General features: G+C 41.7%; 1 pseudogene; it reads right to left on the bottom strand.

Moving 5' to 3' along the window:
* Positions 1-1,804: 1,804 nt before the first annotated feature.
* The window catches only part of LOC115088508, a 293,685-nt pseudogene continuing 268,779 nt past the window's right edge, over positions 1,805-26,710 (bottom strand).

The raw sequence follows: 26,710 nt of genomic DNA, 5'->3' as shown, positions 1-26,710 counted from the left end.
CCTTGATTGCCATCCAGCACTTATAGACTTGATGGACAGTAGTAGAGCACATTCTGTCCATCAGGTTTATAATTGACAGACAACCATCAAGTCTTCTCCTGAGGTAGGTGTGTTCTTTAGGGCCAAAATGTGGCCTACATCGAGAGTGATAGTATTATGAGTTACAGAACCAAGCAGAAGCTGCACTGGACATTTCAAAAGTGAAGCTGGTCAATGTTAAGACTCATGGCAAAATACTATATATATTATAATCAAATTGCATATAATTATTTTTAAGTAGAGAACCCAACTAAGTCTATACTAACAGGAATGTTCAATCTGTGTACATAAAACCATTTTTGGAAAACAAGTGGAATGGCTAACGGCCTCTATAAGAATCCACACTCCAATGTGAACCTTAGGTCAGCTAATAAGGGGCTCTTATCCATCCTGTCCTTAACCTCAGCCAAATTAACATCGGTTAGAGACCGAGCCTTGTCATTAGCAGGGCCCAAGATCTGGAACTCCATGCCTAAGACTAGAATCTAATTTAAAAACATTTAAAAAAGCTTTGAAAATGTGGATTTTCATCCAGGCATTTAATAGCTAAGAGTTATATCCTAGAAGCTATAATGCAGAATGTTTGACTTGATTTAAGTTTGTGGATAGTTAATTTTGTAATTCTGTTCTGAAATATGATTTTATTAATGTATGTAGAATGAATTTTAATTTGTATGCATTGTGAACCGAGGTAATGGTACTCCAACCAAACATCGGTGTATAAAACTGTATAAATAAATAAATAAGTAAGAAGAGAAGTAGCTCTAGTTATCTTATAGCTCCCCCATGTGAGTTCCTGCATTAGTAATGTCATGGCTTTAGAAAAGCAGATATACCATTTTAAGGTGTGAATTTTTAATTAGCCTTTGTAAGAGGCAGGATGGTGGTATCGCTGCCCCTGTTTAATTTCTCTTATATTGGGGAGAAGACCCTTGGGTCATATGGAGTAAGGCTTGGACTAGAAAGGCAGAAAGAGTGTCTTCCTTCCCCTTTTAGGGAATTTTATTTCCTCTCTTGAAATTATGTTTGGATGTTAAGACTGGTTTTTTTTATTTTTCATTAGCCAACTAATTTCCCCTTGGACAAAGAGTTTTCAGAGGAATCTCTCACCTAGAGAGATCCAGTGATCTGTCAGAGGTTGTGTGAGGAATGGATCTTCATTTATCTCTGGAAAGAAGAGAGAACAGTGGCATCCATCTGGTGTTAATCACTACCATATCAGGATATTCTGGGGGGGAGAGTTTAGATAAGAAATAAGATGTCTATTCATGACATCGGAATCAAGGTATGAGTAATGGCACTTTGAATTTTGCCATCTAGCTCCAAAACTGCCCCTGAAATTGGGATGGGATATGGAAACAAAAGATCAGATTAAGCCATCTTTACAGAATCACAGATTTATTGCAAGAGGGTTAATGCAATGGACTGTATTGAACAAGGACTTGTAAATTGCCTTTTACTTCATGTTAAAATCAATTATCATTAAAGTTATGTTTGAAACATGTTCATTGTCCAGCACGATTATTACTGTATATTTTAAAGACTGTTAAAACAACTCTTAGGGCCTTGGAGAATAATCTCTCTCCCTGACAGGGAAATCGTGGAGAGTAGTGAGCTTATGGAAGGTATTGGAAATCTGGACATCTTAAGCCCTGAAATTGAAGTGTGTGCCCTTGGACTCTTCGGTGAGGACCTCAGCGCAGGAGTTACATTTATTATTATGATTACTGCAAATGAAAGACATAGATTTAAGAATGATCTTTGGCTAGGCAAAGGAAGAGTTTTCTTGACAAAACTGAGATTGCATTACCTAGGGAAAGAAAGCAGGTTTACAAAGTCTGTCTCAAGTAGGGAAATGCTTAATTTATTATCATTACTTTTATATATTTCATTGACCTTCTATCATGACAAAAGTACTACACCAAACTATAAATCTGGAAGTAGCGTATGCTGACTGGGTATATTCCTTCATTCCTTCATACACTGTATAACACTTTGAATTATAATCAGTATAGCAAGTGCCACATAAAACTAAATATCTCTCCATTAATTTATTGATATGCAGTGTGATACAAATCCTTATGCACCCACAAAGTAAATACATCTCATATACCAGTGTCTTTACTCTTTCTCCGAGTTAACGAAAGCAACAGTGCTTTTCCCCATCTATTTTTTTTAAATATTGTAAACATCTCAGCAGACCATGTAGACATCTGAATTTGTGAAATGTGGAGATGCTCAAAATTGTATGCACATGTATAAATCTCTGACATGAATATCCCTGACCTGGCTCAAATATCTTTTATGCAACATGAGGAGAAAAAAAAAAAAGCGCTGCGGGCCAAATCTATCCAGATACTTGCCCATTTCGCGGCTCAGGAATTTTGCACAAGAGGTCATAGACAGTAATAGCAAAAATACCGCAGTAATAACAACGGCAATAAAGCTAAGAATACCTGCGAAACTGCTGGCAAGGCATCTTCCTTAGTAGTTTGCTCTGTAATTACATTGATGCTGTACCCCCATCACTTTTCCTCTCACTGCACTATCTTTAGGTTTTGCCCAAGACACATTAAGACAGTGTGATGAAAGCGAGGATACTGATGGAATTGACTTGAAGGTAGGCACTGCAGTAGAAACAAATGGAAAATGTTTTGCTTTTTTTTTTTCAGATAAAAAAATATGCAGCATTTCAAGCACTATTTCTCTCTGCATTTGGGCTGTATAAAACCTTCAGCTATGGGCTGCCTTAGGAACATGGGTTAATAGGCAGGGATGTGTGGATTAGTTCAACGCAAAAAAAAACCAGATAAGATTTCAGCCTGGTCAGATTCCAGAGAAATCCAGGGATTTCACCAAAATCTATTAAATGTTTTAGAAGCTACCATGCATTTTGTGAAAACTAAGAAGCCAATATTCCAAACGGCACATAGCCAGATAAGTACTACTTTAGTACTTATTCTAGTCAGATAAGAACTAGATAAATAGAGACTACTAAACATCAGCTAGGATTATCAGATGCCACTTAGCAAGGTAAGTCACTAGTCTGGCTAAGTATTTAGCCAGTTAAGTCAGGGGTGGGAAATGGGCATAACAGGAGGGTTCTGGCAAACTCTGATATCCACAGTTTGCCAGTTAAATAATCTAGGTAACTCTGATCAGGCCACAGTTAGCCGGATAAACTTATCCTAGCTTATTTGACTAACTAGTGGCTGAATATGGACTCTAAATCATTTAACATTTTTAAAAAGTTCTTGACTGATTTTGCATGAATTCATCAAAATGGCATTGAGAGCCTTTTGCTAGAAAACTTGCACATCCTAAAAAATGTGTTGCCAATGCATAGTACTGGTCCTTGGAAGGATGCAAATTTTGTAGCATGACAACAGAGCTGAATTCAAGATGTTGGCATAACTGGTGGAGCACAGAAAATTGCTCACATCTTTAACTGATTGTCACTGTACTGAATGTTATTACATGTGGGTTATTAGTTTCTGAATAAAATATTGTTATTGCCATGGTAGTCCACCTGAATATGTAAAAATGAAGGTAAACAAACAAGTTGTAGGTGCTATCTTTTTATTTGACTAATTTAAAATTAGCTTTTGAGTCCTGAATCTGACTGGACTCATGAAGTGAGTTTAGCTTTCAAAAGCTAATATTAACAGTCCAATAAAAAAAAAAAAGTACCATCAACAACTTTCTAGTTTCTGAAGGAAATTTGAAGTTTCTGAAGGAAATTTGAAAGAACAACTGTTTTGTTTTGTTTTTTTCAAGTTCTGGCTCCTCCATGGACTACTCCATTTTACTCCATGGACTACTCCATGGACTACTCCATTTTAGAACAGTCTATCTGCATGTTAGTTAAGCAACACAATGATTGGTCAAATTCAGTATACCATTATTTTTCTTTCTTCGTTTGCATTGCTTTGGATTCCTAGGAGAACAATGGTTTCCTTTTATCTCAATTTAACATTTTACAGAAAGATATGTAGCATGTTACCTTAATGTCAACACATTCTACCAGTGTAGTTCAGAGTAAAGAGCTGTCCAGTACAACTATGCAGTTAAGGAGAACTGTAAAAATCACATAAACAGGACCTGCTTCTGACGTTCTTACTACTACCGAACCTGAGCATACATCACCAGAAATATTTACTGTTAAATCATAAAACTTGTACGTCACTCCGGGTGGTAGCGAGCCCTTGTGCCGCTGTTAAGTTTCCACTGCCTATCTTGTGTGAACACAAGATAGTCCTTAACAGGTGGTGGCAAGACACACCCCTGAAGTATGTCTTCTGCCTAGCTAACCACCTTCCCCTTTGGTTGAGCCCTCAGATTCTGGAGGCTGGCAAGACTTTCCTGTCATGATCTGAAGGTGGTGATAGAGGCTAGATAGCTGGTCGAGCTGAGCGATAATAGAGTCTGATCCGAGGGTGAGATGAGAACGCAGGAACATAAGAACATAAGATTAGAGATGTGAATCGTGTGCCAGATCGTCTTAACGATCAGATTCGGCTGGGGGGGTGGGGGAATCTGATCGTTAAGGTATGTGAATTGGAATCGTTTCCGATTCCAATTCACATCGCTAAGGACGCCCGCGCCGCTAAAAAAAAAAAACAAACCACCCGACTCGTTAAATCGACCCCCCTCCCCGACCCCCCCAAAACCTTTTAAAATTACCTGGTGGTCCAGGGGGGCCTCGGGGGGCCTCGGGGAGAGATCCAGGGGGGCCTCGGGGAGAGGAGAGATCCTGGGGGGCCTCGGGGAGAGATTTCTCGGCATCAGCTGTTCTAAAAAAAAATATTAATAATTATAATAATATTATATAATAATAGGGGCTGATGAGTAAAGTGGCCGGAACCATCTTTAAAGATGGCGCCGGCCATCCAGTGCTCCTACCATGTGACAGGGGCCGGCCAATGGCACGGATACCCTGTCACATGGTAAGAGCAAAGGGGCATCGGCGCCATTTTTTTTTTTTTTTAGAACAGCTGATGCCGCAAAATCTCTCCCCGAGGTCCCCCTGGATCTCTCCTCTCCCCGAGGCCCCCCTGGATCTCTCCCCGAGGCCCCCCAAGGCCCCCCTGGACCACCAGGTAATTTTAAAAGGTTTTGGGGGGTCGAGAGGGGGGGGGGGTCGATTTAAAGGGTCGGGTGGTTTGGTTTTTTTTTTAACGGCGCGGGCCTCCCTTAAAAAAAAGGGTCGGGAGGGTGGGGGGTCGATTTAAAGGGTCGGGTGGGTTTTTTTTTAATCGGGCCATCGGCGCCATTTTAATTAGTGGCAGCCAAAATGGCGCCGATGGCCCGAGAGCGGGAGATCGCGCCGGAACCCCCCCCCCCCCCCCACTGGACCACCAGGTAACTTAACATTTTGGGGGGGTTCGGGAGGGTGGGGGAGGGTAAGGAATTGGTTTTAAAGGATCGGGGTGGGTTTAGGGGTTGTTTTGGTGTGCCGGTTTTCCTGCCCTCCCCCAAAATTTAACGATACAATACAAATGCCCCGACGATAAATCGGGGGCATTTGTATTGTATCGTGCACTCTAACGATTTTGGATGATTTTAAAATTATCTGACGATAATTTTAATCGTTCAAAAACGATTCACATCCCTGCATAAGATATGCCATACTGGGTCAGACCAAGTATCCATCAAGACCAGTATCCTATTTCCAACAGTGGCTAATCCAAGTCACAAGTACCTGCAAGTACCCAAACATTAGATAGATCACAAGCTACCATTGCTTATTAATTACCTTCATAGCAGTTTATGGATTTATCCTCTAGGAACTTATCCAAACCTTTTTTAAACCCAGTTACACTAACTGCTGTAACCACATCCACTGGCAATGAATTCCAGAGTTTAACTTGTACGTCACTCCGGGTGGTAGCGAGCCCTTGTGCCGCTGTTAAGTTTCCACTGCCTATCTTGTGTGAACACAAGATAGTCCTTAACAGGTGGTGGCAAGACACACCCCTGAAGTATGCGCTGAGTGAAAAAGAATTTTATTCTATTTGTTTTAAATGAGCTACTTGCTAACTTCATAAAATGCCCCCTAGTCCTTCTATTATCTGAGAGAGTAAATAACCGATTTTACATTAATTTGTTCAATAGTTTTCATGATTTTATAGACTTCTTTCATATCTCCCTTCAGTCATCTCTTCTCCAAACTGAACAGTCCTAATGTCTTTAGTCTTTCCTCTTAGGGCAGCCGTTCTATGCCCCTTATCATTTTGGTCACACTTCTCAGTGCTTTCTTCATGTAGCTATATCCTTTTTGAGATGCGGTGGCCAGAACTGCACACAGTATTCAAGGTGAGGTCTCACCATGGAGCAATGCAGAGGCATTATGACATCCTCCGGTTTATTTTCCATTCCCTTCTTAATAATTCCTAACATTCTGTTTGCTTTTTTGATCGCCAGAGCACACTGGGCTGACAATTTCAATGTATTATCCAATATGATGCCTAGATCTCTTTCCTGGGTGGTAACTCCTAAAATAGAACATACTATTGTGTAACTACAGCAAGGGTTATTTTTCCCTATATGCATCACTTTGCATTTGTCCACATTAAATGTCATCTGCCATTTGGAAGCCCAATCTTCCAGTCTCGCAAGATCCTCCTGCAATTCATCACAGTCCACTTGAGATTTAACTACTCTGCATAATTTTGTGTCATCTGCAAATTTGATCACCTCACTCATTGTACCCCTTTCCAGATCATTTATAAATATATTAAAAAGCCCCAGTCCAAGTACAGATCCTTTTTCCACTGTGAAAACTGACCATTTAAACCTACTCTCTGTTTCCTGTCTTTTAACCAATTTGTAATCTACAAAAGAGCATCACCTCCTATCCCATGACTTTTTAGTTTTGTTAGAAGCCTCTCATGTGGGTCTTTGTTGAACGCCTTCTGAAAATCCAAGTACACCACATCTACCAGTTCACCTTTCTCCACATGTTTATTCACCCTGTCAAAAAAATATAGGAGATTTGTGAGGCATTTGTGAGCCATTAGGGATTTCCCTTGGGTAAATCCCTAATGGCTTTGTCCTATCAAATCCCTAATGGCTTTGTCCTATCAAACCATGTCTATCTAAATGTTTTGTGATTTTATTCTTTATAAGAGTTTCCACAATTTTTCCTGGCACTGAAGTCAGGCTCACCGGTCTATAGTTTCCTGGATCAACCCTGGATCCCTTTTTATATATTGGGGTTACATTGGCCATCTTCCAATCTTTAGGTACATCAGATGATTTTAATGATGATACAAATTTTTATTAATAGGTCTGAAATTTCATTTTTTAGTTCTTTTAGAGCACTAGGGTGTATACCATCTGGTCCAGATGATTTACTACTCTTCAGTTTGTCAATCAGGCCTACCACATCTTCCAGGTTCACCATGATTCAGTTCAGTAGATCTGAATCATCACCCATGAAACGGGTATCTCTCCGGAACAGGTATCTCTCCAATATCCTCTTTAGTAAACACTGAAGCAAAGAAATCATTTAATCTTTCTGCGATGGCCTTATCTTCTCTAAGTGCTCCTTTAACCCCTTGATCATCCAGCAGCCCAACTGACTCCCTTGCAGTCTTTCTGCTTCGATATATTTAAAAAAGTTCTTCTTGTGAGTTTTTGCCTCTATGGCCAACTTCTTTTCAAATTTTCTCTTAGCCTGTTTTATTATTGTCTTACATTTAACTTGCCAATGCTTATGTTTTATCCTATTTTCTTCTGATGGATCCTTCTTCCAATTTTTGAATGAAGATCTTTTGGCTAAAATAGCCTCTTTTGCCTCACCTTTTAACCATGTTGGTAATCATTTTGCCTTCCTTCCACCTTTCTCAATGCATAGAATACATATGGTCTATCCTTCTAGGATGGTATTTTATAACAATATCCATGCCTATTCCATACTTTTTACCTTTGTAGCTCACCTTTCAGTTTTTTTATAACTATTTTTTTCATTTTGTCAAAGTTTCCCTTTTGAAAGTTTAGCGCTATAGCTGTGGATTTACATATTGTCCCCCTTCCAGTCATTAATTCAAATTTGATCATATTATGATCACTATTGCCAAGCGGCCCTACCACCATTACCTCTCTCACCAAATCCTGTGCTCTACTGAGAATTAGATCTATAATTGCTCCCTCTCTCATCGGTTCCTGAACCAATTGCTCCATAAAACTGTCTTTTATTCCATCCAGGAACTTTATCTCTCTACCATGCCCTGATGTTTCACTTACCCAGTCAATATTGGGGTAATTGAAATCTAGAACCAAAAGTATATCAGAGCAGACTGCACTTTAAGATAATCTCACATCAAACGAAAAGTGCAGGGAGAGGGTCAATCCTGACAAAAGACTCCAAATGGATTTCAAAGTTGATAAAGATTTTTATTCATTTATGAGGCAACTCCACTGATTCAAATCCCAAGCAATGCTTTACGGCGTCCCCCGACACGGTCCCGTGTTTCGCCTAGGGCTGCATCGGGAGGGTAACACCAAAAGGGTTTCTCAATAGGAAGGCTAAAACAAATTGAACAAAATGTCAGGATGCTATATAGGACTTACGCCGATTAAAAATACAAACAATAATCATTCACCATAACTCTTACCTGACAGCTTGGTTTTCTGAATTCTGACAGGGAGCGCACTAACCCTAGACGCTGTCAGGTATTTCAAGGATAGCGGTGGCGCCAAAATCACAGGTGAACCAATGATGTGGGAAAATTATCCCCGTTCATTGGTTCCCTAGCAGCATAGTATGCGACCAGTGCTTACTGTGAGAGATCTTATGTGAATAGAAACCATTCTATCTCCCGGTTAAGTCCCTTGGGGGTTACTGAATCTAAGGTAAATATCCACCGCTGTTCAATGCGTCCTAGCTGTTCTGCATAGCAGCCCCCTCGAGTAGGACGTGGGAACACTTCAATGACCCTGAACTTGAGGTCAGCGAGGTTATGAGATTTGTTTACCCAGTGCTCTACCAAGGGTTCGTTCTCTCTTGCGTGCCGAATGTTAGAGCAATGCTCTATAATGCGTGTTTTAACCATTCTCGTGGTTTTGCCTACATATATTAAAGGGCACGGACACATGATCACGTAAATGACTCCTGAGGTGGTGCAGTCAGAGTAAGAGCGAAGTGGAAAAACTCTGTGAGATGTTGGATGAATGAATGAAGTGGTAGATTGTGTGTATGAACAGACTGTACAATGGCCACAGGGGTGGTGTCCGAATGTGTTGGGTGGATACCGTTGCTGCACTAAGTCTGCGTGAACAAGTTTGTCTCGTAAATTTTGAAATCCATTTGGAGTCTTTTGTCAGGATTGACCCTCTCCCTGCACTTTTCGTTTGATGTGGGGTAATTGAAATCTCCCATTATTACTGCACTACCAGCTTGGGTAGCTTCCCTAATTTCTCTTAGCATTTCACTGCCCGTCTTACCATTTTGGACAGGTGGATGATAGTATACTCCTATCTCTATTCTCTTCCCCACCACACAAGGAATTTCTTAGGGATGTGCATTTGTTTACAATGAATGTCACATCCGCAACAAAAAGGTCCCTATTCATTTCATTCATGGGACCGCAAAATGAATGATGATCCCTCATGAATGAAACATATCATATTAGTTTAATTCGTTTGGTTCACAGTGCTTTCTTAGCAGCCTTTTGCAATAGGAGAAGGTCATATGGGAGTATCCATAGCAGCCAGCCCTTTCCTGTGAGTCATAAGTGACCTCACAGCTCTGTCATAGAGTGGGATGGACAGGTTGGCAAGGAGACCAGAATGCCAACATATCAAAGTGAAGCATTTTTTTAATTCGGCCAATCACTGCTCATCCTGGTGTTTTTCTACCTTCAGCAAGTATAACACAGTGCACTTTCTTCTTGGGTTCTATCTGAGAAGGTTGTTTGCTGATTATCTATTGAATTGCTGAAAATCAGAGCTATTGCTATTGCTGAAAAATATTTTTGCCCTTTTGTGCTGCTGTGCCAGGCAGCCAGGCTTTTTTTTACTGCACTCAGACTTTTCTCTCTGTCTCACCCACTGAGACAAGCTGCCAGCAGTGGCATTTTGCTGCTGATCTCACCCCCTGGGGTAGGTTGCAGGCAAGGTTTGGGTGGGGTGAGTGGGAGATAGTGTGAGAATTGCAGTGGTTGTCTGGCAATGGGTATTTTTCAACTACAAGCAGCATCAAAGCATTTGACAAAGTCTTTCATGAGAGACTCATCGGGAAATTGGGAGGTCATGGGATACAGGTTGTGTTCTATTGTGGCTTGGTAACTGAAAAAAAGGCAGGAATTAGCATGTAGGACTAAGGGGGTCATTTTCCAAGGAGTTACCGTGGGAGATAAATTTGCAAATCACGCTAACAGCCGTTAACGCACATGTATGCGTGTATAGCCGGTTTTATAACATCTGCACATATACGCGCATATGTTATTAAATCATCGTGTCCATGTGCATGAGCCGGCAAATGCATGTACAGGTGCTCCCACACTCAGGTCTTAAAAGTCACCTTTGAGTGTTTACATGTCAGATGCAATTTAATGTGGACATTTTAATGTGGACAACTACAAAGTAATGCACATAGGGAAAAATAATCCCAACTACAGATATATGATGCTGGGTTCCATGTTAGACTCAGGAAAATGAGTTGGGTAGAATGGGTAAATAGAAAATAACTACTCTTTCAAAGAACACTAGGACTAGGGGACACTCCAAGAAACTAGCAATTGGCATATTTATATTTAAAGCAAATAGTGGGAATTGTTTTTTTTTTTTTTTACTCAGAACACAATCAAGCTATGAAATATGTTGCCAGAGGATGTGGTCAAGGCAACTAACATATAGTGGAGTTCAAAAGTGGGCTGGACAAATTCCTGAAGGAAAAGTCCATAAAGACATACTGGGACATAGACTTGGGAAAGCCAGCACTTATCCCTGGGAATGAGATACAGGAAATGAATCAACCTTTTGGGATTTGACGGATATTTGTGACCCAGAGTGGCCATGGATGGAGACAGGATGCTGGACTCGATGGACCTTGATTTGACCCAGCATGACACTTCTTATGTTTTTATGGTAATCCTAACTTGTCACTATTCCAGACTTTTTAGGTTCCAAGTCCTCTATGTTGGATTTTCTTGCCTTGTTTCCTGTGTCACAAACTTTGTTACTATTTATTTTTTCTTTTTTTTTTCTAGATCATTTCTAGGTGATCTAGGAACCTGATCCATGAAATTGCTTCCTATCCAGCATTACTAGTATTATCCAAAGAGTATTGAATCACTCTCTTGATTTGTGATATTTTTCACCCATCATTCTCATTCTGGATCATTATTAAATGCATCACCAAATAAAATCAATCATATTGTCAACTAGAGCTTTATTTTTTTTTACACTTTCAGATAAAGTATGCCAATATGAAGACCAAATGTGTGTTAATATTGCACAATTGCTTATGTACCTCCTCATTAAGAATTACTTGTAAAATAGACAATCCATCGAAATAACATCATTTTGAAGATACAGTATTTTCCAATAAAGGTTGAAGAAAATTAATCTTTTTAGCAACCTTTTGTGACCATAAGCCATTATTTTCTCCTTCTGTCCCTTCGTTCAGACATTAGATATTCAGTCTATCTACCAAAGAAAACTGGCCTTTCAAGTCAAGAACAATGTGTTTCATAGGTAAATGTTCACATTTAAACACCTTAAATTATACAGTCAACAAAGTGCACTAGAAACTTAATTTGGTCAAAGTTGCAAAATCACTCCATTTATTATTTCAAACCGTGACTCCTTCTTTACACACCCCACAGAGTTATATCATGATGTTTAACAGCAGTCCCCGACACGGACCCGTGTTTCGCCTGTCGGCTGCTTCGGGGGGATTCTTATCAATATCTATGAGTAAAGGTAGTGAAAATTTGGCCTATTTGATCTCCCTCTTATCTGACGTTCATTTAACATCTGATTCATGTCTCCTAGTCACAATGGATATCATATCTCTATACACCAATATCCCGCAGGATGAGGCCATAGCAGTGATTGAGAGGGTTCTGAGTACTAGGACAACACAGTTACGAGTCCCTACTAACTTTCTAGTAGAATTGGCTAAGTTAGCACTTACACGTAATTATTTTTTGTTTAAGTCCCAATACTATCAGCAAATTAAAGGCACAGCTATGGGGGCTACTATGGCCCCCAGTCTAGCATGTTTGTTTGTAGCAGACTTTGAAGAACGATTCATTTATACGTCAGATTGGCAACCCCTTATAGTGCACTGATTTAGGTATATTGATGATATACTGTTAATTTGGCAAGGTACAGATGTCCAGTTCTTTATGTTCATTGATTGGTTGAACAATTTGAATTTCAACTTACAATTTAACTTTGTAATAGATCGTCACCAAATACCATTTTTAGATGTAATGGTCATTTACCAGAATTTTCAATTTTACACATCAATCTACTGTAAAGAAACCGATAGGAATACCCTATTAGCCTATGACAGTTTTCACCCACATCATCTGAAGAATAACATCCAAACAGGCCAATTTTTGAGGCTTAGACAGCTCTGTTCCACAAGAACAGACTACGTTTGTCAAGCTAAACAGATGTCATCACAGTTTCAACAGAGAGGGTACCCCAACAAAGTGCTTAAATGAGCATATAAGCAAGCTTTCAATGTAAATAGAGATTTACTTTTTTTACCTCACATGCAGGATAATACTCCGACAACTAATTGTACCTTGCCTTTTTCAATGATTAGTAATGATATATCGAGAATTATTCGAAGACATTGGAGTGAGCTGGTGCTTGATACATTTTTGAGGAGTACAATCCGATTTACATACCGAAGGGGTTCCAACATTAGGGACAGGTTGGTACACTCGTGTTTTACACAGCAAGATAATACACGAGAGAGGGGGTCGCATAAACCGTGCGACCACTGTTCAGTATGTAAATACATGTCAACACTGTCTGAATTCATACATCCGACCACAGGAAAAATTTATGTTTTATATGCTAGCTCTGACTGTGATATGCAAGGGGTGGTTTACGTGATTAAATGTCCGTGTAACAAACTATATGTGGGCAAAACAACAAGGAAAATTAAGACACGAATAATTGAACATAAATCCAATATAAATACGGGGAGGGAAATGGCCCCTTTAGTAGCTCATTGGATTCAGGCATCACATACAGTAGAAGATCTACACTTTTTCGTCATTGACGTGATATCATTGACGTCATTGACGTGATATCGCCCCCAACTAGAGGAGGGGACTTCTCCTCTATTCTTATTAAAAAAGAATAGAAATGGATTTACAGTTTAAATACTTTAGCTCCAAATGGACTTAATGCCGAGCTTGAGTGGCATCATTTTTTGTGATTCCACTTTGACAGCCAAGGAATGTCGGGTAATGAGTTAATCATTAGTGCCTGTGATTAACGCCGTTTTCGCGCCAAAACAGCCTGAGTTAGGGCTTAAATTCCAATATGTGCCACAGCGCTTTTGTGCTCCTGTAAACATGTATGACTGATTTCCACACAGGTATGTGATACTTCATCGTGGTGTCTGTTCTTTGGATAGCCTAGGTGTTAAAATTTGGTCTCATTTTCACTACCTTTACTCATAGATATTGATAAGAATCCCCCCGAAGCAGCCGACAGGCGAAACACGGGTCCGTGTCGGGGACTGCTGTTAAACTTCATGATATAACTCTTTGGGGTTTGTAAAGAAGGAGTCACGGTTTGAAATAATAAATGAAGTGATTTTGCAACTTTGACCAAATTAAGTTTCAAGTGCACTTTGTTGACTGTATAATTTACGGAGTATAGTGCACCATAAGCTCTGGTTTTGTGATTGGATCACATTTAAACACCTGTCATGTCATGGCAGATGTCAGTAAGAGAAAAGATATGCTAGCTTTTTAATAAACAGATGCAAATGTACTGAATTTTTGATTAGGTTAAAAGAAGTGCACTTACCCTACAGGTCAAAAGGAGGTCACCACTATTTGAAGAACACTAAATTGCTTTTTAATTGCAAGGCAAAAAAGAAAACAAAATAATTAACACCTACAATTTGATTCTGCAGGAGGAGACCACTCTACACAAAGATCTGTAGAACTTATATTGTGTATTATGGAGGTCTTCTGCCCTTTGGGTGGGGCCTGAGCTGTAATTACTGGCACTGGCAGGCTCTGTGAACAGCTGCCATTTGTACATGCTTAAATAGGAAAATTATATTTTGTAAAGGGTCAGGCTTTTCACAGTTACTGATGTCTGGGTGCGTGGCTGAAAAGCTGCTGGCGAGATGGAGATTAAGATACATTTCTCTATTGGACCAGAGTAATTTGATGGGGTTGTCCAGTTAAATGAAGCAGAGCAAGGCCCTATAGGATCTTTGGAATATGCTGTAAATGGATGTTCTCAGTTGGCATCCCAACCTTTGTTCTGTCAGTCACTCTTCTTGCAACCATGCACATTCCTTTAACTCAATAAAATATTAATATAAGGCTGCACATTGGTATCAGTAAAACTTTGAAGATCTGAAACAAAACAATGTTTTAAAAAAACATCAGAAGCTAATTATACATTTGTGTCTATCAATGACTATTTTCCTTGTAGTCTGTCAAAGCAAACTCACATTCTATGTACTATTGCTTCTGTTATATTATATTATCTTATCTTACATACCACCTTTCACAAAAAAAAGCTCTGCCCAAGAAATTTATAACAAAAAAAGTAGAGTAATCAATTATATAATAATAATAATACAATATACAAAAAATGCAATGATGCATAACATGTATATGCTATGTTGCTAAAATATAAATATATCAATAAAAACAATAATACGTTAACAGTCTAGAATCGAAACTCAAACCACCCTATTCTCATTAAGGAGGGATAAGCCACGGATCCATCTACTAAATTGTAATTTCAGACTCCTATCCCACTGAGGGTAAAACACCCAAGGTTAGCAGAATGTCCAAATCCTCCTTGCTGTGCTAATCATCCCTGAATGGGTAACCCCTTATAGGTTTTCCCAACTGTCTGGGGGCGACCCGCCCCATGCAGTTGGCTTGTTCTTACGGAAGCCAGGAAATGGGGTTACTCAGAGGCGTTACGGTCTGCCGATGCTACTTGCCTCCGTGCACCATGTTGGAGATTATGATAGTTATTTCTTCTTTATTTTGTCAGCTTGGGTAGAAAATAAAAGATGGCACAAATGATATACGGAATACTACTCAATAAGAAAAAAAAGCAATGGATGGATGAACCAGAAAGAAATCAGCTAATCTGCAGCAAACTGGAATAGACCATGAATCAGCTCTGATAATACTGAGCCCTTCTCTCTCATTTATATCTTGGATGTTTAGGCTGCTTTGGATGTGAAAATTCATGAGTCTGTGAATATCTCAAACATATGCATATAGATGCTTGTTTGCTGTGCTGTACGATGGGATAATAGAAATAGAAGAAAAAGGTATCACTGGGTGAATTTCCCTTGTCTCCTTGGTTACTGTCCTGTGGTGTGTCCCAAGGCTCAATGTTATCGCCATCTCTCTTTAATATATACCTAACTCTTCTCTGAGGTAGTCTTAAATGTCTTCATCTGCAATATTTTATTTTTGCAGATTGTTTTTTCCTGTAACCGGTAGGGGTTTAGAAGAGAAAGAAAGGATTGATCTCAGTTTTAAAAAACTAGTGGCTGTTTGTACTGGAAGTGAAAAGAGAATCCCAGGAAAACTGAGTTCTGGTGAGTGGGAAATAATGATCCAACCCAGAGTTGCATGTGCATTTGAACAGCACCCAGCTCGCTGTCATAACGATAGGGGTACAGCTCATATCAAGATCTGAGTATGAAATTCCATGTTTAAACAACTATACAGTCATCATTTCTTCAGCTATGTCAACTATGTCAATTGATATCTTTTTTGTCTCCCAACAATTTGGCTGCAGTGGTCCAGTCTATGGTTATTTCTGGACTAGATTACTATAACACAGCGTTGGTGGGCAGTCCAAAGAAGCTGTTATAGAGATTACAGGCGACAAAGTTGGAGGGAGGATTGCACCAAACTGCTTACATTACACCAATTCTGGAAATAATATGCTGGCTTCCAAAAGAATTAAAAAAAAATAATTCTCATGCTTGCTTTTAAATCATTGCATGACGTGGATTTTAACTATTTGACTAACACTTTGCAAAGTTATTTTCCAGAACATATGCTGAACTCATCTCAGAAATAGCTAGTCCATATTCCTGGGAAAGGTAAAATCTGGTGCAAATTTAGCAGTAAAAGAGATTTCTGTCTTTGGAATAGTCTGTCAGATTACAGTTGAATATTAAATAACCATGCCAAATGTGAGAAGCCGGTTAAAACTTGGTTATTCTGTGCTGCATTTTAAAAGATACAGCCAGGAGGTCTGAAGTGTTTATTGATATCATGGATTTTGAGGGAAGTTGTTCTGGTAGATGCTGATGTATTGTGGCTTGCTGGGTAGTAGGGATGTGAATAGTTTTTGAACGATTAAAATTATCGTCAGATAATTTTAAAATCGTCCAAAACCGTTAGAGTGCACGACACAATACAAATGCCCCTGATTTATCGTCAGGGGCATTTGTATTGTATCGTTAAATAGGGCACGGGAATTATTTGGGGGAGGGCAGGAAAACCGGCATACCAAAACAACCCCTAAACCCACCGCGACCCTTTAAAACCAATTCCTTACCCTCCCCCACCCTCCCGAACCCCCCCAAAATGTTAAATTACCTGGTGGTCCAGTGGGGGGGGGGGGGGGGTCCCGGCGCGATCTCCCGCTCTCAAGCCATCGGCGCCATTTTGGCTGCCACTAATTAAAATGCGCCGATGGTCCAATATAAAAAAACACCCACCTGACCCTTTAAATCGACCCCCCTTAGGCTCCCCCACCCTCCTAACCCTTTTTTTTTAGGAAGGCCCGCGCTGCTAAAAAAAAAAAAAAAAAACACCCGACCCTTTAAATCGGCCATCCAGTGCTCCTACCATGTGACAGGGGCCGGCCATCTTTACTCATCAGCCCCTATTATACTATACTCTATAATAGGGGCTGATGAGTAAAGATGGCCGGCGCCATCTTTAAAGATGGCGCCGGCCATCCAGTGCTCCTACCATGTGACAGGGGCTGGCCAATGGCATGGATACCCTGTCACATGGTAAGGGCAAAGGGGGCATTGGCGCCATTTTTGTTTAGAACAGCTGATGCCTGGGAACGGGAAATCTCTCCCCGAGGCCCCCCTGGATCTCTCCTCTCCCAGAGGCCCCCCTGGATCTCTCCCTGAGGCCCCCCGAGGCCCCCCTGGACCACCAGATAATTTTAAAAGGTTTTGGGGGGGTCGGGAGGGTGGGGTCGATTTAAAGGGTCGGGTGGGTTTTTTTTTTTTTAGTGGCGCGGGCCTCCCTAAAAAAAAAATTAGCGATGTGAATTGGAATCGGAAACGATTCCAATTCACATATCTTAACGATCAGATTCCCCCCCCCCCCCCAGCCGAATCTGATCATTAAGACGATCTGGCACACGATTCACATCTCTACTGGGTAGGCATGTTTGAGATTTTAAGCTGAAATTGTTATTTGTACTAGCTACTTATTATATCTGGCAGATAATTCTTTGCATGTACTTATCTATTTTCTGCATGTTCTTTTCATGGTGTAAATTGCTATGTAAATAGCCCCTCTGGTCTTGTTTAGAGTGGGACAAATCATAATCAAATGATAAAATAAAATAAACCAGCTGGGTAGAGCAGGAACTGAAGCAGAAGTCAGAGAAACCACCCTGAACATATACTATTTATTTATTTATTTATTTATTTATTTATTAACTTTTATTTACCGACATTCGTGAAGCACATCATGCCGGTTTACAATGAACTCAGGTAGACTGGGAGTTTTCTATCAGCCCACATAAAAGCACATTTTTTTTAATAAAAGAAAACTAATAATGTAGTTGAGTAGATATCATACTTTTCTTGTTGTGTTTCTGTGGTTTAGTGTGCCCATGGGCCTCAGCCCGACCCCAACCTTCAGGACCGAGCCAAGGGTTGACGATGGCTCCGCTACTCAGGTGCCCTGAGACTGAGTTGCGGACCACCCTGTCCGTTACGCGCCCTACACAGCCCTTGCAGACTAGTCACGGACCACGACGGGAGCAGGACAGCACAGGAACACACATCAGGACTAGACGGCTCAGGAGCACAGGACAATTGTCCACCGGCAGGCAGTCTACCCAGGAGTACTGCATCTGAGGGATCCCCGGCCTACCGGTACCAGAAGGCTCGAGAGCGAAGACGAGGCATGGCGAAGGAAGGAACATCACAGAAGGCAGGAACACCAGGACGTAGGAGAACAAAGACACCTGGACATGGACCTCAGGCACGAAGACTTGAACATTTATTTATTTATTTATTTGATGAGTTTTATATACCGTTATTCGGTTGAGCCATCATAACATGGAACAATGAACACGACGAGGAGCTCCACGAAGAGAAGAAGACCTTACATGGACTCCAGAGCGAAGACTCGACGACAATGCAAGGCACTGGACAACTAACGGAGCAGCCCTTTATAGGGCTAATACAGGAAATAGTCATCAAGGTGGGGCCCAGACACTTCCTGTGTCTGGCCCTTTAAATGCTGAAGAAAGACGCGGCCGCGCGCCTAGGAGAGTGCAGGAGCTGTGCAGGACCGCAGACGTAGTAGCATAGGAGCGTCAGACGAGGCAGGGCTGGCCTGGAACGCAGGCCCAGCGTGAGCAGCGGCTCCAGCCACTGCCGGAGGCCCCGGGGACGGCTCCAGCCACCACTCCAGCCCGGGGCTTTTGCGGCCTCCAGCCGTGAAGATGGCAAACAGCATCGGGGCGGTCCCAGCCCCGAGGGAAGCCGCGGCTCCGACCGCAGAGCCGAAGATGAAGCAGGGCGGCCTCCTGGCCATGTGGGCAGGCCAACGGTGGCGTCCTGCCACGTCGGCGAAAACAGCTGCGGTGAGTCAGTAAGCCTGCTCACGGGGGACACCCGCGGGCAGCGTTCATAACATTTCTTAGGCAACAAACGTTGTAAGGAGTAAACTTTCAGGATAACTGGCTTCCTCATATAGCTGAAACCATCCAGTCACCCGATGGACCACATTCCAACAAAACTTCTGCTCCTTATTCCAGGCACCATCTCCAGATCCTTGGCCGACATCATTAACTGCTCCCTTGCCCAAGGAATTTACCCGGATGACCTTAAAACAGCATCTATTAAACCTCTCTTGAAGAAACCCAATTTGGACACTAATGAGCTCTCTAACTTCCGACCCATATCCAACCTCCCGCTGCTAGCAAAACTCACCGAGAAGGTGGTGAACTCACAGCTGTCGGACTACCTAGAGGAACACAAAATCTTATAATTTTTATCCTTGGTCTCACAATTCCAAATCATTAAATATTTGAGCATGCTACACCAATACCTCTTAATCCATGTAAAGCTCCGCTATCTGTTGAGCAGTTCTTCGTTTTATGTAAACCGGAGTGATTTGTAGTCCCTACTAGAACTTCGGTATATAAAAATTAAAAATAAATAAATAAATAAATAAATATAAATGTAACCTCAGTTTTTGAAGTCTTCACTCCTATAGAAATAACCGCCAGTTCTTATTTACTTAACCCTATTCTGTAGACGTAAACTTTTCATGAAGACTGTAATCTGTAAGCACCTGTATTTATTATAAGAATTTGTATTTACTATTTATATTTATTATTTAGCTATTAACATTGTTCTGTTACCACTTGGTACTATTTCTCTCCTTTACCTCAAACTCTAAGTTCCTACTAAGTTAGCCATGTTATTTATACCCAATCGTTGGATGTAATTGTATATTTGTTTAATTGTTCAATCTGTTTGATGTAATTTTCTGTTCCTTGTTCTGTGTAAACCGAAGTGGTATGCACTAGTGCATGAACTCCGGTATATAAAAGCCTTTAAATAAATAAATAAATAAATACCCCTCCCAGTATGGCTTCTGCAAGTCTTCCAGTACTGAAACCCTCCTCATCTCGCTAACAGACCACATCCTCATGGGCCTAGACAAAGGGATCTCATTCCTGCTAGTTCTCTTAGACATCTCCACGGCGTTTGACACCGTGAACCATAGCATCCTCCTCAATCGTCTCTCAGACATTGGTTTATCTGGACACGCCTTCCAATGGTTCAACTCATTCCTCAATAATAGAAGCTCCAAGATCACTATCAACAATAAAGAATCTCCTAACTTCAAATCTACGCTAGGTGTTCCCCAAGGCTCCTCTCTATCCCCCACCCTCTTTAATATCTACCTACTGCCTCTCTGCCAGCTCCTCACAAACCTTAAGCTAATTCACTACTTATATGCTGACGACGTTCAGATCCTGATCCCTATAAAAGAATCCCTTCCAAAGACCCTCACCTTCTGGGATAACTGCCTCAAGTCCATCAACCACCTACTCACAAGCCTGAACCTGGTCCTCAATGCAACCAAAACAGAAATTCTTCTCATTTCCTCCAACCATTCTACCAGCCATGATCAGACAACCTTTATTCCTCAGACCACTCAAGTTAAAGATTTAGGAGTCACCATTGATAACCATTTAAACCTAAAAAAAATCAATCAACAATATTACGAAGGATTGTTTCTTTAAGTTACAAGTAATGAAAAGACTCAAACCCCTCCTCCATCTCCAGGACTTCAGAACGGTCCTTCAGTCAACAATATTCTTCAAATCCGACTACTGTAACTCTCTCCTCTTAGGACTCACGACCTCTGCCACTAGACCACTACAGATGCTCCAGAACTCAGCAGCCAGGATATTAACCAACACTAACCGGAGAACTCACATCACCCCTATACTTAGAAACCTACACTGGGTACCTATTAAATTCAGAATCTTGCACAAAGCACTCACCATTATCCACAAATCCATACACAACCAACTTCCATTAGACCTTCAGTTCCCACTCAAACTATACACATCTGCAAGATCCATCAGAGCGGCACACAAAGGAACCCTTCAAGTTCCCCCAACTAAATCCGCTCGACTAACCTCCACGAAAGAATGGGCATTCTCCACAGCTGGCCCCATCATCTGGAACAACCTGCCGACTGATCTAAGACTGGAACCCTGCCTGACTACCTTCCGAAAAAAACTCAAGACTTGGCTTTTCATCCAAGCCTTCCCTTAAGCCTAACATTGCAACAATTCTTTCATTTAGCTCAACAGTCTAAATGCCCGACCCAGCCATTGTATATTCATTTGAGTTCATTCTCCAGTTTTTTCTGTCCTTTATTTCATGGCTACCCTAGCCCCCAAGTTCATTCTCCCTGTTATTTGTAACTGCGCCTCGGCCTTCTTGTTATATGGTTTTGTTAAGTTAACCCCTAAGTTTGATGTAAACCGGCCTGATATGAAGCTTGTCATGAAGTTCGGTATAGAAAAATGTTAAATAAATAAATAAATAAATAAATAAATAAATATAATTTGCTTAAGGGATATTGGTTGTCTTGAATGTCTGCATCTTAAAGCATTCAGCACAAAACAGAGCTGCTAAGTGACCTAACTACAGGAGGGAGACTTTTATCCAGTCCTAGTTTATGTATTTACATACCACTACACTGTGGTATTTCTAGCCCCTGTGTCTATTTGGGATCAATGCTGTGGGTATCAGAAGGCATCAGGATGGGGATTGCCAGAAATCGAGGACCGGCCACAAATCTTCTTCCTTGAACTGGGTCACTTGGCATTTCCAAATATGATTTCTACCCAAACTGCTCCTGGTGGCTCCACAGCAAGCCAGGTTTTCAGCATATCCACAGTGACTATGCATGAGATTAATTTGCATATAATGAGTCTCCACGGTATCCATATTTCTCTCATGCATATTCATTGTGGATAACCTGAAAACCTGGCTGGCCACAAGGAGAGGTTTGGGAAGCCTTTGACCATAGTTTGTCTTTTATATTAAATCCAACATTAGTGAAGTTCAATTTTGCCAGCTAGGAACTTGATATTCATTTGGCAGCATACACATCACTTTCATGGTTATCAACTGTCTCCATCTTTTTCGGGTAGGTTGACCAGCCCTGACTATTACCCATACTGCATATATGGGTTTGTCGTCTGCTTTTCTTAAGGAAATCCATAAGAAAATAGGAACCTCAAGCCCATGCATGAAATGCGGTAAAACAAGGTCTTGATCAAACTTTTCTGATAATGGAGCCAACTGGTGAGTGTGATCACTGTGGTGTATACTACAGTGTGCTTGTATTTATCCATATCAATACTACAACAAAGAATTAAGAAATGACATTTGTTTCTTGGTCCACGAATCTTCAGTCATACTTTTATGTGTCATGGGTAGGCCCATTCTTTTTTGGTCTGGCACTGATTTGGTGATTGATTTGTTGCCTCAGGAACTGCTGGCAAACCTGGAAAGCAAACATTTATTTATTTATTTATTTATTTATTTTATTTATTTTTATATACCGACATTCGATCTCAATCGAGATATCACACCAGTTTACATTCAGCTACTGTAGATATTTCTCTATCCCCAGAGGGCTACACTGTGGTATTTCTAGGGGATTGCACTCCAAACACAGAAAATAATGTCCCTGTTAAAGGAGCTGAGCTTAAAAATGGAAAGAAAAATAGAAACGTTGCACTCTTGAAGAAGTGGCATAGGAATCATCAGGAGCTTCTTGCTGAAGAGATAATGGGGCCGATGCCAAAAATATGCGCTGAAAGCGGGCACTGAGTGTTCAGTGCCCACTTTCCTAACACACCCTCGGGCACCTCTCCTGGGGGCGCAATGCAATATTTTGATTAGGGGCCGTACTGTCAAGGAGGCACTAGAGTTGACTAGGGATGTGAATCGTATTTGAACGATTAAAATTATCGTCCGATAATTTTAAAATCGTTCTAAATCGTTAGAGTACACGATACAATACAAATGCCCACGATTTATCGTCAGGAGCATTTATATTGTATCGTTAAATAGGGCACGGGAATTATTTGGGGGAGGGTGGGAAAACCGGCACACCAACACAACCTCTAAACCCACCCCGACCTTTTAAAACAAATTCCTTACACTCCCCCACCCTCCCGAACCCCCCCAAAATGTTAAATTACCTGGTGGTCCAGTGGGGGGGGGGGGGGGTCCCCGGCGCAATCTCCTGCTCTCGGGCCATCGGCGCCATTTTGGCTACCATCTTTTACGGCCCAGCTCCACTTTTACTTTTTATTATTTAATTTAGATTTTTTGTTACCATGAGGTATATACCAATTATTGTATTTTAATTTTATTTAATTTTATCTTTAATTTTTAACTCTATTTATTTTATTTTTCATTTTACAATGTAAACCGTTTTGACAAAAAAACCTTGTTTTGAAAAACGGTATATAAATACTTTTAAATAAATAAAATAAAAAAAGGCGCCGATGGCCCAAAAAAAAAAACCCACCCCGACCCTTTTCAAATTACCCCTTTGCTTCTCCCACCCTCCCGACCCCCCCCCCCCCCCCAAAACCTTTTAGATGTACCTGGTGGTCTAGCGGGGGGTCCAGGAGCCATCCCTTCAATCGTGCCGGTGCTGGAGGTTTCAAAATGGCGCCGATCGCCTTTGCCCTTAACTTGTCACAGGGAGCGACCATCGCTCCCTGTAACAAGGAAAGGGCAAAGGCGATCGGCGCCATATTGGCAGTCTATCGCCTTTGCCCTTACCTTGTCACAGGGAGCAACGGTCGCTCCCTGTAACAAGTTAAGGGCAAAGGCGATCGGCGCCATTCTGGCAGTCGATCGCCTTTGCCCTTACCTTGTCACAGGGAGCGACCGTCGCTCCCTGTGACAAGTTAAGGGCAAAGGCGATCGGCGCCATTTTGAAACCTCCAGCACCGGCACCGGCACGATTGAAGGGATGGCTCCTGGACCCCCCACTAAACCACCAGGTACATCTAAAAGTTTTTTGGGGGGGGTCGGGAGGGTGGGAGAAGCAAAGGGGTAATTTGAAAAGTGTCGGGGTGGGTTTTTGTTTTCGGGCCATTGGCACCTTTTTATCAGTGGTAGCCAAAATGGCGCCGATGGCCCGCGAGCGGGAGATCGCGCCGGGGACCCCCCCCCCCCACTGGACCACCAGGTAATTTAACTTTTTTTTTGGGGGGGGGGGTCGGTGGGGTTTTGTTTATCTGCTCAGGCCTCACTAAAAATTTAACAATGTGAATTGGAATCGGAACGATTCCAATTCACAATCTCTAACGATCTGATTTTTCCCTCCCACCATCCGAACCTGATCGTTAAGACAATCGGGCACACGATTCACATCTCTAGAGTTGACTGTGCACCCCTAGCGCCTCCTTGACAGCAGGAACCCGGGAGTGCTTGGCTGTCCGTGGCTGTCCACCGGTTAAGAAAATGAACGCTGAATTTATCAGCGTCCGTTTTCCTAATCGACGCACAGCCAAGGGTTCGGACAACAGATGCTGGTTAACTGAGCATCCGTTTCCAGAACTTGACTGCCAGCACTTAAAAAATTTTTTTTTTTAAATCTTTCATTCCTCTGACTTAATATTGCCATGATATTAAGTCGGAGGATGTACAGAAAAGCAGTATTTTCTGCTTTGCTGTACAACCTTTTGGGGTGCTCAGAAATTAATGCCTGCTCTGGGCAGACATTAATTTCTGAGCGCAAAAATGTGTGTATTGGACGTACATTTTTTTACAGCATGTGGGGAGAATAACTAATAGCCTCATCAACATGCATTTGCACATGATGACCGCTATCAGTTTCCTGGTGCATTGGACATGCATTGTGGAGGCGCTAATCCCTTTATAGCATAAGGGGCTGTGGATATGCCTACACAACCCACATCCAACTGTGGGTTAAACAGTATGTTTAGCTGAGTGCACTATATTGTATCGGCCCCCAGTTGTCTGGAAGGATTTTTGCCTCCTCTGCTGCAACAACAGTTAATGCCACTGCCATATTAATATGAGTTTAAATAGCTTTTAATTAATCCAGTGTTATCTAAACCCAATACTGGAGCCTTACCTAAAATAGCAGATTTGTAAGCTATAATATATCATTAAGACTCATTGTGGATATTCTGGAAACCAAACCTGTTAGTTGAGAACCCAGAGTTAGTTAGAAAATGCTAAAATCGTTGACCAGTTATCTCCCATGTCAGTTGAGGCTGGGGATGCTGCAGAGAAATCATTCACAGCCCCTGGGGGAAGAGAGTTATGGTCATCACTCAAGGTTGACCCCCTAATGGCCAGATTTAGGTCCTATAATTGAAGGTTTGTGAAAGGAGCCCTGTTGCATGACCTCAGGACAAACGTTTGTCACTGCAATGACTAGATTGGATATATTGGGGGAATAGAAAACAGGGGAAAACCCCCCAGATAGTTTTGTCTGTATCAAGGCCCTGACTCTGATTGAGAAGAGGCACAGACGGACCAGCTGGGTCAGAAAAAATTGAAAAAAGAATAAACCCACTGGATTAATCAGACTATTACCTGTACAAACAAAAGTGTTCAAGATTCATTCCAAGTTCATTCTCAATTAAAGGCATGGTCAATCTATCCATCTAAGTTCAAATAGGCACTGAGATGGAGAAAAGAGGAATTGAATCGTCTGATCACTTTTATCTCACCTTGTTTACTTGTGAGTAGTCCCCAACTCCTGTTCTCATAAGTCAGCAACAGGTCTGGCTTTCCAGCTATCCATGATGAAATTCCTAAGAGATATCTTGGGAACCAGATCGAGACGTATTTTGATTTATTCTGAAAACCAGGGTTTCCATATTCAGTAAGCCAGTTAGTGGACAAGTTAGCTGGCTGAAGGTAGCTGGATAACTTGTCTCATATATTCAGCGGGATAAACGTCCTACTGAATATGTCCAATCTAAAGTTATCCAGCTTTGTGCAACTAGATAACACCCTACTTAACCAGATATCTTTAAAAGATTTCAGGCTAAGCAGCGCTGTCATTACCCTATAAAACAAAGGTTAAGACTAGAGGGTGGCCAATCCCCCCACTCAAAAGCTGCTGCTAAAGACTTGCCAGGATGTAGTATCTTACTCTCACACCCCCATCCCCAAACCTTTTCAAATCTTGAGAAAGTGCTCGGCAATGTTTGCTGGGCCCCAGTCCCCAGCCCCAATCATTAAATACCAGTTTGGCTGCCTCCCCACCCACCCACCCACAATGAAGACTCATGGCGCCTGCCCCTCCCCCCGACCCTCCCCATCCAGGCCAATACTTACGTTGAACTTTGCACTTCCGGTGCTGCCACTGTCAGAGCAGCGCTGGAAGCCCGAGGAGCAGGGCAGAGGGTTCCTCGCTTCTGGCATAGATAAATAAGGTATTGGCTGCGATGGAGAGGGTTGGGGGAGGGACAGGAGCTATGAATCTTCATTGTGGGGGGGGGGGGGGAGCGAGGAGGCAGCCGAAAGATCAGACTGGGGACCAGGCACTTTCTCAAGATTTAAAAAGTTTTTGGTGGGGGGAGGGTAGGACACTATGGCCTGGCAAATCTTTAGCAGCAGCAGCTTTTGTGGGGGGGGGGGGGGGGGGGGGGGGGGGGGCAAAATTGGTGG

The sequence above is a fragment of the Rhinatrema bivittatum genome, chromosome 3 (genome assembly GCF_901001135.1).
Source record: "Rhinatrema bivittatum chromosome 3, aRhiBiv1.1, whole genome shotgun sequence".
In the NCBI taxonomy this organism is placed as follows: domain Eukaryota; kingdom Metazoa; phylum Chordata; class Amphibia; order Gymnophiona; family Rhinatrematidae; genus Rhinatrema; species Rhinatrema bivittatum.
Note: the sequence above shows the minus strand (reverse complement) of the source record. Positions and strands in the feature narration are given on the sequence as shown.